The sequence below is a fragment of the Trichechus manatus genome, unplaced genomic scaffold (assembly GCF_000243295.1).
Source record: "Trichechus manatus latirostris isolate Lorelei unplaced genomic scaffold, TriManLat1.0 scaffold00020, whole genome shotgun sequence".
In the NCBI taxonomy this organism is placed as follows: domain Eukaryota; kingdom Metazoa; phylum Chordata; class Mammalia; order Sirenia; family Trichechidae; genus Trichechus; species Trichechus manatus.
Genome location: NW_004443956.1, coordinates 4,997,026 through 5,017,165, shown reverse-complemented (window position 1 = coordinate 5,017,165; position 20,140 = coordinate 4,997,026).

Genomic DNA, 20,140 nt, shown 5'->3' with positions numbered 1-20,140 from the left:
ATGGTCCGATCCACAACTGAGCATGCAGATGGCACAGGAGCAGGCAGCATTTCATTCCGTTGTGCATGGGGTTGCCATGAGTTGGAGGCCAACTCAACAGCAGCTAACAACAACCATCAAGGTACTCAGAGGTGTAGCAGAACTTCTGGCTGTGCCCATGCTGGGCAGGTCCATCTAGCTCAGAGTCAAGTCTCATGGCCAGCATTCTGCCTCACACAAAGCCAACCTTTCCTCTGCAGTATGTTCCAGGGCATTCTGCATTGCCGTCCAAGTTGTTTGCCCATACAAAAGCACAGGCTAGAACAGCAGAGGGGTTAATGCACCTGGGGCAACATTCTGCCAGTGGGTTTGAAAGCAGAGGACAAGTGCCCCAACCTCCTTGGCCTTTTGGAGACATGTCTTGGAGGTATTCTCTATGCTTCTAGATGCCCTACTGCAACCCAGTCCCATGGCTCACAGCAGCAAACCTGAGCAGGCCTTATATCAGCCTTCTCTCCTCTCTCACACTCCCCGCTCCACATCCTCTCTCCTGCTTCCTGGAATCACCTCTTGAGCAAACCCCCTGCACCCAAATCCTTGTCTCAGGCTCTGCTTTCAGGGGCACCCAAACTTAGATAGGAGGATTAAAAACTATAACAGGTTTAGTAAATGCCAAGCATGCATTTCAGATTGCCCGCTGTTATCATTCTTTGTTTGGGGTCTGGAGTTCGCTGGCCCTGAGAAAACTTGCTTTTGAGGTGGGCCATCTCAGGGAGCTGGCTGGTTCCCAAGAGTGTCGCTATCCTTTAATGACAGCCCCAAGTGTGGACTGAGTCCATCTGTAAACTGACGCCTTTTGGTAAAGAATTTGTTAACAGTGGAAATGTCTGGAAGGCGTCAAGTTCTTTCATTAGATCAGAAGGGAGTGTCTGGCTCTCCCAACCATGTAGAATTGTAGGCGTCTAAATTATAAACGAAGCCCTGGTGGCACAGTGGCTAGGCATTCGACTGCTAACCAAAAGGTCAGCAGTTTGAATCCACCAGCTGTTCCTTGGAAACCCTATGGGACAGTTCTACTCTGTCCTATAGAGGCACTATGAGTCAGAATCAACTCGCTGGCAACGGATTTGGTTTGGGTTTTTTAAATTATAAACAAGGAGCCCTGGTGGAGCAGTAGTTAAGCGCTCTGCTGCTAACCAAAAGATTGGCGATTCAAACACACCCAGCAGATTTTAGGGAGCAAGACCTGGCACTCTGCGCCCATAAAGACTACCCAAAAACCAAACCAAACCCACTGCCATCAAGTTGATTCTAACTCATAGCAACAGCGCTATACAACAGAGTAGAACTGCCCAACGGGGTTTGCAAGGCTGTGATCTTTACAGGAGCAGATTGCCACATCTTTCTCCCATGAAATGGTTGGTGGGTTAGAACCACAGATATTTTGGTTAGCACCCGAGCGCTTAACCACTTCGTCACCAGGGCTCCTTCCATAAAGATTACAGCCTAGAAAACCCTATAGGGCAGCTCGACTCTGTCATATGGGGTCGCTATGAGTCGGAATCAACTCGAGGGCACACGACAACCACAAATTATAAATCCTCCCCCTCTTGGTGTGTACATCCTCAATACAAGGGGAAAGAAGGAAAAAAAGAAGTCTGCACAACAGCTTGACACAATGGTGTGATATTTCCAGTGCAGGGAAGGATCTTTATTATACCTTTTCGAATGTTCATTTAGCTTTTATACAAACAGCTAAGGATAAGCGACCTTGTAGCAGAAATGTTTCTGAGATTTGCAGTGAGACAAGCCTTTTAACATTAACTAAAGAGTGAAGTGCATTGGAAATGGCTCCTGGGCATTAGGAAACCCTCCTACAGTTGCACCAGAAACAGGCTGGGCTGGAGAGAAATCACAATGATTTCCCACAACGTGGCCATTGGAATGTAAACCTTTTACCATAAAGTATTTCTGTCCAACAGTTCTCCAGATACAGAATCAAGAGCATTTTAAACTCTAATGTTCGGAGTGTAGCTTCACTCTTGTTACGTATTGATTGATGGGGAGCTATGCCTAGGTTCTCTGAAGCCATCCATGAAGATCCAGTTCCAAATGGCACTTGTCTTAGTCATCTAGTGCTGCTCCAACAGAAATACCACGAGTGGATGGCTTTAACAAAGAAAAGTTTATTCTCTCACAGTCCAGTAGGCTGCAAGTCCAAATTCAGGGCATCAGCTCCAGGGGAATACTTTCTCCGCTGGCTCTAGAGGAAGGTCCGTGTCAGCAGTCTTCCCTTGGTCTGGGAGCTTCTGTGCACAGGAATCTCAGGTCCAAAGGACACACTCTGCTCCTGGCACTACTTTCTTGGTGGTATGAGGTTCCCTTGTGTCTCTGCTTGCTTCTCTCTTTTATATCTCAAAAGAGATTGCATTAAGACACTGTCTAATCTTGTCAACCTCATCAGGATAACCTCATCACAGTGATAGAATTTACAACACATAAGGAGATCATATATAATCTCATCATAGTGATAGAGTTTACAACACATAAGGAAATCACATCAGATAACACAATCATACAATACTGGGTATCAGGACCTAGCAAGTTGCTACACACATTTTTTGGGGGACACAATTCAATCCATGACAGCCCTCAAGAGACTCTAAAAACCAAAACCCAGCCCACTGTCATTGAGTCGATTCTGACTCATATCAACCTTAGAGGACAGAGTAGACCTGCCCCCATGGGGTTTCCAAGGCTATAATCTTTACAGGAGCAGACTGCTACATCTTTATCCTGCGATGCTCTGGATTCCAACCACCAATCTTTTGGTTAGTAGCTGAATGCTTAACCACTGTGCCACCAGGGCTCCTTCCAGAGACTCTAAGGGGCCATAAATAAAGGGGAACATCTACTTCAAGATGTCTTAAAAGAGATGAAAGAAAGAAAAATAAAGAGCTAGGGAACTGGGATCCTGATAATAGCACTTCTCAAACTTAGTTAAGGTGCGTGGGGCCGAAGTTTGCGTCCACGACAGGAAGCTTGAGAAAGACTCTCCTCAAATCAGCACTCCAGGCACGTGTGAGACAGAGATCAAGACAGACAGCAAGAGAGGCTGAGAAAACAGGAAAGACAGAGACTGAGAAAGACTGTATATGACTACTTTTACTTCAGTGAAATCAGAGAGCAGAGCTCCTTTCTCCAGCTGCTATAACTTCTGTACTGAGAGATGTTGTAAGTAAATAAACACACTCCTAGAAGCCATTTCCTACGTTAACTGTCAGCGCCTAGCTGCCCTCAAAAAGAGAATACAGAAGGATTAGTCCTGGAAGGCCCCAGAGGTCAATTTGTCCAACTCATCCAATTTTCCCCAAATGTATGGCCAGAGAAACAAACTTCAGGGCCATCAGACTACTGATGAAGGCCTTTCAAATGAAACCGTTTTGGAGAGATGTTTCAACCCATCCATACTGGGGTATAAATATGAACCCCATTTTATGTTTGCAATCACTGCTGCCAACAGAGTTCTGTGGACAATCTACTCTCATCTGCCTGGCTTCTCCAAGTGGCAAAGGATTCCTTAACTAACTTTTAATCTCATTCTGGAACTTTCCCATCACTTCTGATCATTAAAACAGTCTCACATTGGGTCTTAAGACTCAGCACTGTTCGTTTTAAAACTTGATTCTCATGTTTGATTTAAAGACTTGCCTGCTCTTTCACAGGGTGGGCTAAGCCCTAGTCTCTTGGATCTGGGAGTGGCCAGTGAGGTTGCTCTTCAATTTTACACACCTGTCTGGTGATGAGAAGTGAGAAGGAACGAGCTTCCTTTTCTCTTCTGCAGCCGCTGGGGTGAGGTTGCTGTCTGCTTCTCCTTCTTTGTATCATTATTTCTGCCACACCTTGACAGGCCCTCTGTGTGGCAGTTTCCAAAAGCTCATCCTTGGTGAAGCATATTTGCAGAGATTTTGAAACATGTCCACAATCTTTTTGGCACTCTACACTTCAAAAGATAGAATCTAATTCCCCTTGCCACTACCCATCTGCCTGTTTGTTGTACCGTGGTGAATTGCATGCTGCTGTGATGCTGAAAACTATGCCACTGGTATTTCAAATGCCAGCAGGGTCACCCGTGGTGGACAGGTTTCAGCAGAGATTCCAGACTAAGACAGACTAGGAAGAAAGGCCTGGTGATCTAATTCTGAAAATCAGCCAGTGGAAACCTTATGGATCACAACAGAATATTGTCTGATATTGTGCTGGGAGATGAGCACCCCAGGTTGGAAGGCACTCAAAATATACAGCAGCTGCAACAATGGGCTTGAGCAGACCAATGATCATGAAGATGGTGCTGGACCAGACAACGTATTGTTCTGTTGTACTTGGGGTTGCTATGAGTCAGAGCTGACTCAAGGGCAGCTGACAGCAATGATTCCCTTTGACTATCAGCTTTTTAGGTATTCACTTCTAACAAATAGATTGTGGCAGATGTTACTCTGTGTGACTTCTAAGCCAGTTAGAGAATGTGATCCTAACTCTTCCTGGCCCTCTTTCTTGGGACACTTGCCTTTGGAACCCAGCCACCATGCTGTGAGGAAGCCCAAGCAGCTGCATGCAAAGGCCATGTGTAGGTATTCTGACTGACAGGCCCAGCTAAAGTCTCAGCCAACAGCCAGCATCAACCACCAGCCTTGTGAGGGAGCAACCCCTCAGATGATTCCAGCCCTCAGTCTTGGAGTCACCCTAGCTGATACGGAATAGATCAAAGAAGAGCTGTCCACACTGAGAACTACCCAGACTGCACATTCAGGAGCAAAATAAATCTTGTTATTTTAAGCTATCAGTTTGGGAGTCGTTTGTTACACTGCGTTAGATAACTGGAACAATGATCGTTGGTTCTTTAGAAAGCCCAATAGGGATCTACGTGCTACACAGACCCCTAACACAGGCAATCTGATTCAGCCTCAAGCTCTTTCTTCTCCAAACCTCAGGTTCTGCTTTGGGCCAACTACTTCACAGCTTCTTGCTGCTGAGGTCCCTGCTCCCAGCAGGTGGCCCTTCTTGTGGGAGCAGCTCAGCTACCTTCCTTGGTGTCCATATGATCTCTGGGAGACTGATGTATCTTTGCTGGGTCTAAAGATGAGCCTGTAGGCTGCCCTCGCTCCCCTCCTAACAGTCACGGTCTCATCTCCTGTCCCTTTCTCCACACCCCAGAAGTTTCCAGGTTGGAGCTTGACAACATTGAGCCAAAGAGACCGTTACTTGCTCCATCACACCGCAACTTGTAGGAGGAGAGTAGGCAAAGGAAAAGATAGTTACTGCTCCACGCATTGCATGGCCCCAAAAGGCTACTACTGCCCTGTCTCCTCCAGACTTCTATGCATAGGTAGGAGTGGAGAGGATGCGCTGGTGATAGTGAAGGTTCTGCAAAATGGCACCTCCCACAAGTGATGTGGCTGGCCCCAGCAGCAGCTGGTTCTCAGAATTTGCACTGAGGAGCACTTAACATCGTGGTTGCCATGAATGGCTGTGCAGGTTGGGCACTGTACAATTCCAGGGCAGGGATTTGCACACGTTTTCTGTAATGGGCCAGATAGTAAGCGTTTTAGGCTTTACGACAACACAGTCTCTGTCACAACTACTTAACTTTGCTGTTGTAGCAGGAAGCAGCCACAGATGACGCACAAATGAGTGGGCATAGCTGTGTTTCAATAACACAGGGAAACTTAGGGAAACTTTATTTACAAAACAGACAGTGGGTGGATGTGGCCTGAGGGCCATAGTTTGCCAACCCTTGCTCTAGGGGATTCCATTTGCAAAGCTCAACATGCATGGTCCTAGACCTGGCTCTGCTTAGCACAATCTACTTTGTGGGTCTCCACTCTGGAAGACAGAAATACAGGTTTCCTCTACTATCTGCAAATAGAGTGTTCCTGTGAAACTTTTTGTAAGTTGAAATGGCATAAAGTGAAGAAGTAATTATCATTAATTCATATGAGTAAAAATTTTGAGCGTTTCGAGACCCAAAAAATAACCTACCAAATAATACCAAATAACACTAACACATAGTAAAAGCATGAATGATATGATAAATACACAGCTTATATAAAGTAGAAATAACGTATGTACAGTGTAGTTTCCCAGACACAGTTCAAAGCTATGGCGGCTTGATCCTGAGATGCTGAGTGTAGTTTCCGGGAAGGAGCTTGGCGAGGCTCCTCTCCCTGCTTAGGGTACACGCTGCCGCTTTAAGGGTTTGCTGCAAAACATGCTGAACGCTATTTCCACATTTCTCCTTTTTTCGTAAAAGTGGAAGTCCTGTTCGGATTTCTTTCAGTTAGCGAAAACAAGTACTAATGTAGGTCTTTCATAAAAGCAAAGTGGTGTAAAGTGAACTTTCAAAAAGCGAGGGATACCTGTAATCCCAATGCGTGTCTAACAACCTGGTGGGGTGGCTTTCAAGAAAGCAGCAGCATGCTCTGTGATGAGTATGGAATCTGCTTTTCCCCTTAGGGAAACTTTGGGGGAAACTTGTGGGTGCTCCATTCTTTTCATTCACTGAAAGGAAACCTTGTGAGCACCTCCTATATGTGAGGCACTGTGCCAGGTTCTGGGGATATACAGATGTGCTAGCAAATCTCTAAAACTGAGGCATCTGGCTTAATGAAATGGATGGCATGAGGTCTGAATCAAAACTTCATCTTGTCACTAGCTCCTGCTTCTGCATTCCTGAGACTGTAAACTTGGCTTCCTCCCATTCATGTTCATATGAATATGGCCTTGGGCCTCTGGCTGGGTGGGACCAGAGGACCCTGGCCTCCTATCAATCATCTTGCCCCAAACCACTCTTAAGTAAATAAGGGTGGTGGTAAGGAATGTGACTGTAGGAGAACAAACTTACTCAAGATGTTTCAGGAAGAAGGCAGTTGAAAACAGAGTTGTTGATGATGTACCCACTTTGTGACCAGGTGACCATCATGCACTCCCCTTCCCCATCTTTACTACAAAAGCACTCCTCTCCCTCCATTTGGAGCACTGGGTAGATTCCTCTATGCTCTGTGTTTCAACTCCAGTTCGTGAATTGTATTACCCTCAATATATCTCTTTGCTTTTGCTTTAACAGAAGTGAGTGTTCTTACTCTTAGACACAGAGAACCAAGCAGACACAGTTCTTGTCTTTATGGAGCTTGTAGAATTATGGGGAAGAAAAGTTTGAACAAGTAATTATAAATGGGACGAGCGTTACAAAGGGGAAGCCCAGGGCCTCTGGGAGCACTCACAGGAGGAGCTTGGTCATTCTGGGGGCCAGGAGCAAACTGAGGTTTAAAGAATAAGAAGGGACTCTTACAAAAACTCTGCTGGTGTTGGAGGATAGCAAAGAACAGCTTGAAAGAAGGGGGCTGAGGTAGAGATAGGACTCAAAGAAGGCTCTTTCCCTCATCAAATCAGGGCTCTTCCTGTACAGAAAATCAATTCAGTGGTTTGGAAGTTATTCTCCAAAGCAGAGTTTTTCAAAGTGTGTGCCAAAGAATACTAGGTCCAAATGATGCTGATAGGTGTTTCAGAATGAACAGTCTCACATGGGAGAAATCGAGTGTTTTGGGTCAGGTTTCCCAGAGGCTGATCCTGAGTCAAGGACCTAGTGTGTGAGCGATTTGCTCAGAGCACGCTCCCAGAGACAAGCAGTAAATGGGTGGGCGAGCAGGACAGGGAAGGGGAGGAAACCTGGCAAAGCCCCATGGATAGCTTTAGCTTGGCCCTGCAGGGGGCGCTCTAGAGTCTGAATTATACTTCAGAGTTGCCCAAGTATGACAACTTATTCATCATTGGTCAAGGGCTGCCCCAGGGGGAAGTAAACCCAAGGCACTCCCTGCTTTGCCTGTGGCCCTGGGCTGTCTTCTCCGGAAAGGCTGTGAGTGCTGGTGTTGGAAGCGAAAGTGAAAGCACAATAGAACCAGGGGTGGGACAGAAACAGATAAAAAGAGATCTGAGAGGATCTGGGTGGAGTCCTGCTATTGTCAGGGACATTAGCCAATTCTAAATGTTTTACAAAGTTAAAAATGTATTTGGTCTGCAGAGCTTTTCATGTGATCACATACATTGTAACCTGTATGAAAAAGGATATAACCAGACCAGTTGCCATCCAGTCAATTCCGACTCATGGTGACTCCATGTGTGCACAGTAGAACTGTGCTCTATCGGCTTTTCAGTGGCTGATTTTTTGGAAATAGATTGCCAGGCCTTTCTTCCAAGTCATCTCTGGGTGGACTCGAACCTCTAACCTTTTGGTTAGCAGCTGAACATGTTAATCCCACCATCCAGTGACCCCTGAAAAAGAATATGATATGTAGCATTTCCCCAGCCCATCTGACTGCCTAAGAGACTCTCTTTTTCTGGGATTCTACAGATCCCAAACCAAAAAACCAAACCCATTGCGTCAGGTCAAGTCTGATTCATAGCGACCCTATAGGACAGAGTAGAACTGCCCTATAGGGTTTCCAAGGAGCTGCTGGAACTGAGACAGATAGGGTTAACTGTGCTGGTGGAATAAAAGAGCTGTTAAAAGTTTACCACCTAGAAGTTGGGTAAACAGGAACCACATCCTGTCAACATAAAATAAGTTTAGAACAACCCATGAATTACTACTTCCTCCTTGGTGTTTTTCTAGTCCCTTTCCCCTTCTTACAGACTCCGCATGCACAGAAGAACAAATTGTGAGTGCTATTTTGGCCACTGAAGAGGGCAAGGTAATATAGAAGATCAGCGCGCCTGCGCCATATCCCATATCCCATAATAAGTAATGCCGACAGCTGCCAAGAGGGGACTCTGTCTTGAATATCAGCAGGTTCCATCTTGGATTCCAGATGCGCAAGCAACCAAATTAGTATGCACTACCATTCCAAGGAGCACCCGCCCCTCCGAAGAAACCCACTGAACATTCATTGCTCTATTTTCCCCACCGAACCCATATAAGCCCTAGCCTTGCTTCTCCTTGTGAGTCAGTCTTTTGCAGAGGCATGGGCCCCCAGCTGACTCCTTTTACTTGTCACGTGTAAAATATACCTGTTAGAGCTGAACCCAAAAAGTGTCTCCTCTGTGTATTCTTACAAGAGAAAGACAAGGACCCACTGAGTCTAGAGGGCCTCTGTGCCCTTGGTGGTAACAGAACTGCCTACCTTTTAGTTAGAGCCAAATGCTTAACCACTGGGCTACCAGGGCCCACTACAGATCCCAGTTTGGGGAAACACTGCCCTTAGGCAACTGCATCATGGAAAGGATTTCTAGTGGCCCCAGCTGACTGCTGCTCCGAAATGCTTTGAAACCATGGGAAACACCCCCCCACACACACACACTCTCTTGGTCCCACCCTGGATGTTCAGTGAAGGGGGACCACAGAACTGCTACCACAGTAGCCCTCCCACACTGTCAGGCTCCTCCAGGACCCCTGAGGGCCTCCCAAGGTCAGCCCTTTCAAACTTCTTTTCACTCTTCGAGGCATCAGCATCCTTCCCTGACTTCCAAAGTCAGCCGTCTTGACCAGCCTTTCACAGTGTGGCTCTAATTTAACTCTCCACTTCTCGGTACTCTGTTCTGAGCCTCCTGTACACCGTCCCTCCCCCCCCCACACACAAGGTTTACATACTCTCTCCTGAACTAAATGTGTTTGTAAACTAGATGTGTTGTAAAAATGAAGTGGGTTGAGTAGTGTTCCCCAAAAATTCACATCCATCTGACACCTCAGAATGTGACCTTAATTTGAAAAAAGGTCTTTGCAGATGTAATTAGTTCAGGATCTGAAGATGAAGTCATCTCAATTACAGATTTCAGGGTGGGCCCTAAATCCAATGACTGGTGTTCTTATAAGAAGAGGAAACACAGGGGCATATATGGAGAAGAACACCACGAAGACAGAAAAACATTGAAATTACGTTACCACAAGCCAAGGAACACTAGGAGCCACCAGAAGCTGAAAGAGGCAAAGAGGGATCCTCCCCTAGAGCCTTCAGAGGGAGTATGGCCCTGCTGACACCTTGATATCAGATTCCTAACTTCCAAAACTGTGAGAGAACAAATTTCTCTTGTTTTAAGCCACTAAGTTTGCGGTAATTTGTTATGGCAGCCTTGGGAAACTGATACAAATAATTAGTGACTTGGTTTTCTTGTTTGACTCCTGTAGTGTTTCTAAATTTTCTTGTGATTTGTTTTGATCTGCCCAACCAGGTTGGGAACCCCATGATCCTCACAATCTGTGTCTTCATTCTCACCATCATTTACTGAGTGCAGTTATTAGGCCCGGCAAAGGAGATGACAAGGATAAGCTGGTGAAGTTGGAGGAAAAGCAGGGAGGGTAGGGTCCTGTGGGCTGTGGCTCTATGGACCACGTTTTGGAATGTATTTGAGATGCCTGACTCCTGCACAGGGGTGCTTCATCTTTGTTCGCATCGCAGGATGAGCTACTTTTCGCCTTGATTATGTGAGATGGTTAATGGAATTCAAGAAATAATCTTGGATCTTGATCAAAAGGAGGAAAAATGTGGACCAGAACTCCAAATTCTTATTGGAAACCAGACTTACCGGATATATCGAGAGTGGAGGAACCCCGCAATCTATTGCTTGGAAACGACTTTTAAGCCTTGAACTGAAACTACCCCATGAAGTCTTTGAGCTTTAAGGAGCAGAAAGTCTAAGTTAACAATGGTGAAACAACACAGGCAGAGATAGGCAGAACGTGAAACAATGTAAAGTATGCAACCATTGTCAATGAACTGGACATGTAAAAATTGCTGAATTGGTATATGTTCTGTTGTGTATATTTTTGCCAAAAAAAAATTATTAAAAAAAAAAATCTTGGATCTTAAAACCCGTTCTAGAAGAAATGCCTCTCCAATAGGATAATGTCTTCCGGATGAGTCTTCAGCATGTATTGAGGCTCTTTTGTGTACCAGGCAGTTGGAGCAAGATCATGGCTTTTAGAGTCAGACCACTCCTGTGCTTTGAATTTTGCCTCTAACGCTTGCTAGGTGTGCACCTGGGACAAGGTATTTTAGTCTGAGCCTCAGTCTCTGTGTTACACACACAGGTTGCCTCAAAATTCCGAATAGTCACAGACTGCTAGGATGAGGATTCCACCTAGTGGCATCAACCACTCCATGGGTGCTACATACATGTAGTCTGATGGAGTCATACACATAAAACACTCACAAGGTGTTGGCATATGAAAGCCATTTTAATTACTCGCAGACAGGGGCAGATTAGCCAATAATCAAGGTAAGCATGGGAGTATTTGTGCTTACTTACTAATCTGTAGTGAACAATTTCGCATTTTTTTCACCACATCAAAGATTCTCCTTCTAGGTATGGCTGGCATCTCTTTCTCTCCTGTCATGGTTTGAATTATGTCCCCCAAAAAACGTGTGTATCAATTTGGCTGGGCCATGATTCCCAGAATTGTGTGGTTGGCCTACATTTTGTGATTGTAATTTTATGTTAAAGAGGATTAGGGTGGGATTGTAACACCACTTTTACCCAGGTCACATCCCTGATCCAATGTAAAGGGAGTTTCCCTGGGGTGTGGCCTGTACCACCTTTTATCTCTCAAGAGAGAAAAGGAAAGGGAAGCAAGCAGAGAGTTGGGGACCTCATACCATCAAGAAAGCAGTGCTGGTAGCAGAGCACGTCCTTTGGACTGGGGTCCCTGCGCAGAGAAGCTCCTAGTCCAGGGGAACACTGAAGAGAAGAAGGCCGACAGGGAGAAAAAGCCTTCCCCTGGAGCTGACGCTATGAATTTGGACTTTTAGCCTACTTTGACTATGAGGAAATAAACTTCTCTTCGTTAAAATCATCCACTTGTGGTATTTCTGTTATAGCAGTCCTAGATGATTAAGACATCTCCCAACCCCACAGCACCTTCCTACAGAATCAAAGCCTCTTTTCAAATTTACAATCCCTGACAGGGGCAGATGACTCAGTAACAAGGTAAGCACAGGCTTACTTGTACTTACTTACTAATCTCTAGTGAACAATTTTACACGGGTTTCACTTTGACGTGGCGTGTTGAAACCCATGTGAAATTGTTCACTACGGATTAGTAAGTAAGTACAAGTAAGCCCATGCCTACTTTGTGTCTTAGTTATCTAGTGCTGCTATAACAGAAATACTGCAAGTGGATGGCTTTAACAAACAGAAATCTAAGAGGCTAGAAGTCCGAATTCAGGCTGCCAGCTCCTGGGGAAGGCTTTCTCTCTCTGTTGGCTCTGGAAGAAGGTCCTTGTCATCCATCTTCCGCTGGTCTAGGAGCTTCTCAGCGCAGGAACCCTGGGTCGAAAGGATGCACTTTGCTCCTGGAGCTTCTTTCTTGGTGGTATGAGGTCCCTCTCCTTTCTGCTCGATTCCCTCTATGATATCTCAAAAGAGATTGACTCAACATATAACCTAATCCTGTAGATTGAGTCCGACCTCATTAACATAACTGCCATAAATCCTGCCTCATTAACATCATAAAGGGTTAGGATTTACAACACATCAAATCACAAAATGATGGACAGCCACAATACTGGGAATCATGGCCTACCCAAGTTAATACACATTTCGGGGGGACACAGTTCAATCCATAACACTTTGCTTATTGAATCATCTGCCCCTGTTCACAGACAACAGACAGTAAACAATAGGAAACAGTTCCATGACGAACAGTCCCCCAGCTCAGAAAGCTGTCTGGTCGGCGATGGAAAACTCTCCTATGCATGCCCCTACTTTGCACTGTAGGTGCAGGACTGGCATGTCCCTCCCCTAACCAGTTTTATACTCCAGGAGCTACACGCTTCACTACTTTAGTCCTGCTGCTTATCAGGCTTCAGGGGGGTAGGTGGATTGTTCCAAAGCCTAAAGGTGCTAGCAGGGGGAGGAGCGGGGAAGACCACAGCCACTGGGCTTGTCCGAAGGTCTGCCTCCTCCCAGTTTCCTCCCCTGTAAAATGGGGGTAATAACTAGCTCTTACATCAATGTGAGATATAAATGAAACTGCAGTTAAGACACTGAGCATTGTGCCTGAACCATAGTGAGCACTCAATAAATGTTTCTCATAATACAATAATAATTTTAAAAGGTACTGGACACTGGAATTCACTTTACAATTGTGCTTTACCCACTTTACAATTGCGCTCTGGCTAACCCTGGAAATCCTTTCTTTGTTTTCCTGTTCTTTTTCCCTCCACATCACAATTCCTCCTTCCCTTTCTTATTCTCTCCTAATATCTCATTGCTTTCAGTGTGCTTAAGAATACCCTGGGACACTCTCTAAAAACATTGATTCTCAGGTCCCAAATCAAGATTCTGATTCAGTGGATCTGGGATCTGTATTTGTAACCAACCACCTAAGATCATTCTGTTGTGGTTGATGCAGGGACAGTGAGGGGCTAGTAAATGTTTAACAAGGGCTCTGGACAGTGGGGAGGGCTGGTTTGTAGCGCTTGCCAATTTCTGTGGTGTAAATACTCCCCCGATGGCCAATTTCAAGCTATTAAAATGACACCACTGACTGCAGTGTTGGGAAGAGATGCTCAGTAGCTCACCATTATGTAGTGTTACAGCTATACATATAACCCCAAAAGCATAGGTATAAGTAAAAAGAAGCCAAATAGGAAGTGATGAGTTTTGAGTACTTACCACGTTTGTTTTTAATATAATTTATTTAATTGCAAGTTTATATAATTTAATACTTAATATTTGTGTTTGGCAATATTATACATTAACACAAAATTCCTGAAAATTTAACAATTGGCTCTTGCAAGTTCGTACAGAACACCCTCCATGTTACTGCAGAGACTGTACCTGAAGAAACCTGCCTATGAGATCTGCGTGAGTGATGGTCCTGCTCTCCCAGCAAAACGCACATACTTGCAAACGTTATGCATATTCTTGAGACTTCCCATTGTGGACTTTGAAGGGGCCCCTGTCCTCTGGATTCCCTCTTGCACAATGAAAATATCTTAAGGGCCGATGGGAAGGAGGGCAGGAAGGATTCACATTGTTTGGGAAAAGGAAAGTTGCAGATCCTCCCATGCTCCCCATCGTCAACCCAGTGGTGTCACTAGCGTTGGTGTCTCCCAGTGCGGGACTCATGGTGTCACTCCCCCCGCCCGCCCAGTGTGGGTGGGGTCAGTCGTTGGGTCAGTGGGTGGAGCAGGCTGCTCCCCCTCCCAGTAGCTCCTTCCCTCTCCCATTGGCCAAGGTGGAGACCCTCCTCTCTGCTCAATCACAGGCACCACAGCCTGGCCGCCCCACCCTGACTGGCAGGTGAGGGGGTGGTGATGAGTTACCACACTGGGTGACAGGTGACAGCAATTCTAGTGACACTACTGCCTTGGCGGCCCCTCCCCCAGCAATGCCAGCCCACCCAGCCCTACCACCACCACAGACCCTAGGTCATTTTGGTGTAACCCCCTCTGACAGTGTCAGGGGGTGCAGTTTGCACCCTGCACCCCCCTAGTGATGCCACCGCATCAACCACCGCCACTCCAGCCCCATGCCTCAAAGTGATGAAGGGTGTCACCACCACGGGTTTAGAGAAGCACAGCATTCCTGTCACCTTCAAGCTCTTAATCTCCCTAGGAGCTATTAGGCCCACCCAGCAGGGACTATTTTATCGGAAGCTGGTGACAGCTGCAGAGAGTCAAGGGAGGAAACGGAGGTGTCTTATCTCCCTTCCCTGAATCAGGCTGGGAGGCATATGGTTCTCTTTCATCAAGTGTGGAGTCTTGTGTCAGTGCACTTGATTAGGAATAAGAGAGAACAAGGTCACTGGCCGTAGCGGACTTGAAGCCTTAGAGGGTCACAGCCAGGCAGGGGCATGGGCGTAGGAGGACGTGCTGTGCTTTAGAATCACTGGTGCATTAAATCCCTGTCAGATGCGCTGTGAGATGGAGAAAACTATTATCCTCATTGTACCAGCTAACCAGTTGCCGTCAAGCCGATTCTGACTCATGGAGACCCTATGTGTGTCAGAATAGAACTGTGCTCCATAGGGTTTTCAATGGCTGATTTTTAGGAAGTAGTTCACCAGGCCTTTCTTCTGAGACGACTCTGGGTGGACTGGAGCTGCCAACCTTTCAGTTAGTGTGTGTCTTAATTATCTAATGCCAACCACACGTGGATGGCTTTAACAAACAGGAATTTATTCTCTTACAGTCTAGGATGCTAAAAGTCCAAATTCAGGGCTTCAGGGGAAGGCTTTCTCTCTGTCAGCTCTAGGGGAAGGCCCCTGTCATCTATCTTCCCCTGGGTCTAGAAGCTTCTTAGCACAGGGACCACCAGCCCAAAGGGTGTGCTCCACTCCTGGCTCCTCTTTCTTGGTGGTAAGAGGTCCCTCTCCTCTCTGCTCACTTCTCTCTTTTATATCTCAAAAGAGATTGACAGATACAACCTAATCCTGTACATGGAGTCCTGCCTCACTAACATAACCACCTCTAATCCTGCCTCGTTAATATCACAGACGTTTGGATTTGCAACACACAGGACATTTACATCAGATCACCAAATGGAGGACAACTACACAATAGTGGGGATCGTGGCCTAGCCAAGTTGACACATATTTTGGGGGGACACAATTCAATCCATAACAGCACGCGAGCATGTTAGCCATTTGCACCACACAAGGACTCTGTCCTCATTGCATAGATGAGGGAACGGAGGCTCAGGAAATTAACCTGCCTGAGGTCATACAGTGAGAGGGTTAGGATCAAAGGCAGGTGTATCTGACTTCAAGGATCCAGCTCTTAACTTCTCTGCTATTGTCCTTGGGTTGAATCTCCACAACACCATTTTTCCCATTTTACAGATGGGAAGACTGGAATCATCAGTTAAATTGTCTGGCGGCAGGAGGGGGAACCAGGACTCTATGGGCCTCTCTCCTAACCATAAAGCTCTGTTGACTCCCAGGCAAAGGGTTTGCATCCTATATTAGACAGTACATTTTTGCAAGGGCAGAAGAAGCAAGACTGGGGGCTTAGAATAATCATTTTAAAGGAACAAGGAGGGCGTGAGCAGCAACATGCAGCACTGGCAGGCAGGCACTTGCTGATCGCCGGGTTGGGGAAAACTAAAGGGGGTGGGGAGGGGACAGAGAGGGCAGAGCAATGAAGACTCAGGCACTAGAGAGAAGCCCCCTTGATTTCTAGAGATGAGGTCATGGAGGGCTGCCTCCCTTGTTCTCATGGCAACTAGCCCTACTCCCTTCCCACCTCAGCTCCAGTCTACCAGGAATGGAGAGGGGAGCTGTCTAACGGAGGCGGTGACAGTGGTTGTAGTTACCACTGCTGTCCTCTGTTATTCAGATGCTGAGGAAGCCAGTGGTAACCATGGCAACCTGGCGGTGGGAACAGTCATCGAGGAGGATGTTTATCCCACCCAGTGGGCAGGGCTGGGATACAGCCACGCCAACCCAGTGCACCCCCAAGGAGACAACCCCATTCCCATGGCAGCCTTTCTTGTGTAGGGCTCCACCTCTGCTACTCCAAGCTTCCTTTGTTCAAATTCCAATTCCAATATGTGGGCAAACGCTTGGGGAAATTGAGCCACAGGTTCCTTGTCTGTTCACAATGCCTGGCACAAGTAAGCATTGGATGATAATAATAACACTTATTATTCTAAGAAGAGGGTAGTGGTGGTCAGTGGTAGAATTCTTGCCTTCCATGCAGGGAGACCTGGGTTCAATTCCCAGCCAATGCACTTCATGCACAGCCACCACCTCTGTCAGTGGAGGCTTGCGTGTTGCTATGATGCTGAATGGATTTCAATGGAGCTTCCAGACTAAGATGAACTAGGAAGAAAGGCCTGGTGATCTACTTCCAAAAATCAGCCAATGAAAACCATATGGATCATGTTAATGGGGGAGAAAAAATTCAGAAAAGGAGGGTGAGAACATTTGCACAACTTGAAGAATGTAATCAATGTCAATAAATTTGTCCATGTAGAAATTTTTGAATTGGTGTTTGTTCTGCTGTGTGTATTTTCAACAAAAAATAAAATAAAATAAATTATTTAAAAAAAAATTTAAAACAAACCTATGGATCATACAGGTTCTATTCACAACTGATCATGGGGATGGCGCAGGACCAGACAGCATTTTCTTTGTGCATGGGGTCACCATGGGTCAGGGACAGCTAACCGCAACTACCCTTAGAGCTCCTGCTGCCCCAGGCACTGCGCATTGAACAATCTTCCAACTTAAGTGTCCTACACTGCCCAACATGGTAGCCACTTGCCACCCGCGGCTACTGACCACTTGAAATGTGGCCTGTCCTAATTGACATGTGTTGAAAGTACAAAATACATACTGGATTTCACAGATTTAGCATGAAAAGGAGAATGCAAAATATTTCAATAATTTTTAAATATTGACTAACATGTTGAAATGATATTTTGGATAAATTGGGTATGGGAAAATATAATTTAAAAATTAATTTCACCTGCTCTATTTATTTATTTAATGCGGCTACTAGAAAATTTGAAATGACGTATGTGGCTCGCTTTGTGTTTCTACTGGCCAGTGCTTGTCTGGCAGGACCGTGTAAAGACTAAGAGCCCAGGTACCAGTTACCAGTTGCTATGGACTCAGTTCCAACTCATGGCAACCCCGTGTGTGTCAGAGCAGAGCTGTGCTCCATAGGGTTTTCAATGACTGGTTTTTTGGAAGTAGATTGCCAGGCCTTTCTTCTGAGGCATCTCTGGGGGGACTTAAACATTCAACCTATCTGTTACCAGCCAAGTGCATTAATCTTTTGCACCACCAGGGGCTCCAAGAGTGCAGGGACCATAGTCCGACTGTCTGGGGTCAAACACCCAGTTGTGGACCTGGTTGAACCTGGATAACTTCTCTGTGTCTCAGTTTCCCCATCTAGAAGACAGTGATCATAGAAGTCTGCACCTTTAGGGTTGCTGTGAGGGTTAAACGAGATGCTGTGTGCTAAGTTCTTATCACTTGGCCTGACACAGAATAAGCACTCAAAAAATGTGAACATTTATTGATACTCTTTCCCCCAGGACCATAACATCATCAATACCCACTGATATTTGAGAGGGCCAATTCTGAGACCTTCAGGAACCCTGGATTCTGAACATCGGAAATGATGATACAGATTCATGGCTTTCTCCTGAATTGGGTTTCTACCAAAAAGACAGGCGCTTCCGTGCTGTTCTCACACCACAAGATCATGGTTATTTCTATGTTCTCTGAAATTCTCTCCAGCCGTGTGGCCATTTTTCACCAATAAACAAAATTCCCACCACGTCACGAGTTCCACACAGGTAAGATGCTAGGTGGTTGCCTCTGCCGCTTCCCCAGCTAGGAGACCCGCTCCCCCACAACAGCCTTGTGACACATGGATCAAATTTGTACCTCATCACCATGGCAAATGGCCGTGGGTGACGGGTCTTTGGGTCCTTCACAAATAGCTGAAACTTCAGAGTTAATTTGTGAACATGCCAAGGTTTTAACCCAAAAAACCAAAGCTAATGCCATCGAGTTGATTCTAACTCATGTAGACAGAATTGCCCCATGGGGTTTTCTTGGCTGTGATCTTTATGGAAGCAGATCGCCAGGTCTTTCTCCCACGGAACTGCTAGGTAGGTTCGAACTGCCAACCTTTCAGTTGGCGGCCAAGTGCGTTAGTAATCGAGCACAAACCATTGTGCCACCCGGGGACCTGTCAAGGTCTTGTTGTTGTCTTGTGCAAAGTCAATTCCGACTCATGGTGACCCCGTGTGTTACAGTACAACTGCTCCATAGGGTTTTCTTGGCTGTAATCTTTACAGATGCAAATCACCAGGCCTTTTCTTCTACTGCTGGGTGGGTTCAAATCACCCACATTTTGGTTACTGGCTGAGCCCAAACCATCTGTACTACCCGGGAATCTGCCAAGGCCTTAGGGGGCTTAAAATAGTTCATTTTCTCTCTCTCTCTCCCTTTCCCTCCCTCCTTCTTTCTCTCTCCTCCCCCGCCCTCGCTTCCTTCTCCCATCTCTTTCTCTCTTTCCCCTTTTCCTCTCTCCCCCTCCTCTCTTTCTCTCCCTCTCTCTCTTCCTCTCTCCCTGCCCCTCCCTTCCCCCCTTCCTCCCAGTCTGAAATTCCTGGTAACCCCAGAGGGAGCAGATTACTAGGGAAGCGTTTGTTATGATCAGACAGGATGGGCCAGGACCATTGGCCGAAGCTGGGCCATTAAACATTCGGGGATGGGCAGCCTGAATCTCCATTGCGGACATTTAGAATTCCCCAGAGAGAGAAGAAATCCATTTCTTTGCCAGCAATCTAGCTCATCCTATTAAAAAGGTCTTAAAAGCAAATCAAAACAAAGGCAACCGGGTGTACCACCCAGCCTCACGTGGGTGCAGTCGGCTCCATTTATTGGACCCAGACGTAAACGCTGTGGAATGGTCAGGCTCTTATCTTTGGGAAGAGGTTTGTCTGAGGATCCTGTGCGCAGCAGAGGCCTCAGAGAAGCCAAAGATGGCAAAGGACAATCCTTTTTGTTCTCTGGCTGCACGGCTCTAAACCCCCACCTTTGCTCAGGTAGCTAGTGACTTCGTGCCAGTTGTTCTCCGATTATAACGTGCATGCGTTAGAATCACCAGGAATGCCTGTGCAGGTTCTAGCGCCTACCCCCACAATCAGAAGGCTGAAGCAGGACCCAGGAATCTGCATTTTAATAAACACCCCAGGTGAGACAGTCATCCTAGCAAACCTTTCTCCTCGGTTCCTGCAAAGCCGCAGAAATCCAGGGGCAAGGGGCGTGAGGTCTGGCCTGGCCACGCCCCTCTCGTGGCAACGCCAGGACACCCGCAGAGAAGGTTTCTATCCTCCCTTTCCTCCAGCAAGAGCCCGCCCCCAGGCCCTTGAGGGCGAACTGGTTGGTGTTTGCAGTTGTTTTTGGTGTTAGGGCAAGGGATTTGTTTTGGATCACACTTCATGAAATTGCTTTATGCTTTTGTGACTTGTTTTACCATTGCCATCTTCTCTGATGATGCTGCCGAGTCCTGGGTTCCATCTCATCCCTTAACGCTTCCCAGGATTTACTGCTTCAGAGTCCCTTTCCACCAGGCCAGCAGTTCTTCACCCTGCCTCCACTGGCGGCGAATTTCTTGGGGAGTTTTTTTTTTTTTTGAAGGCC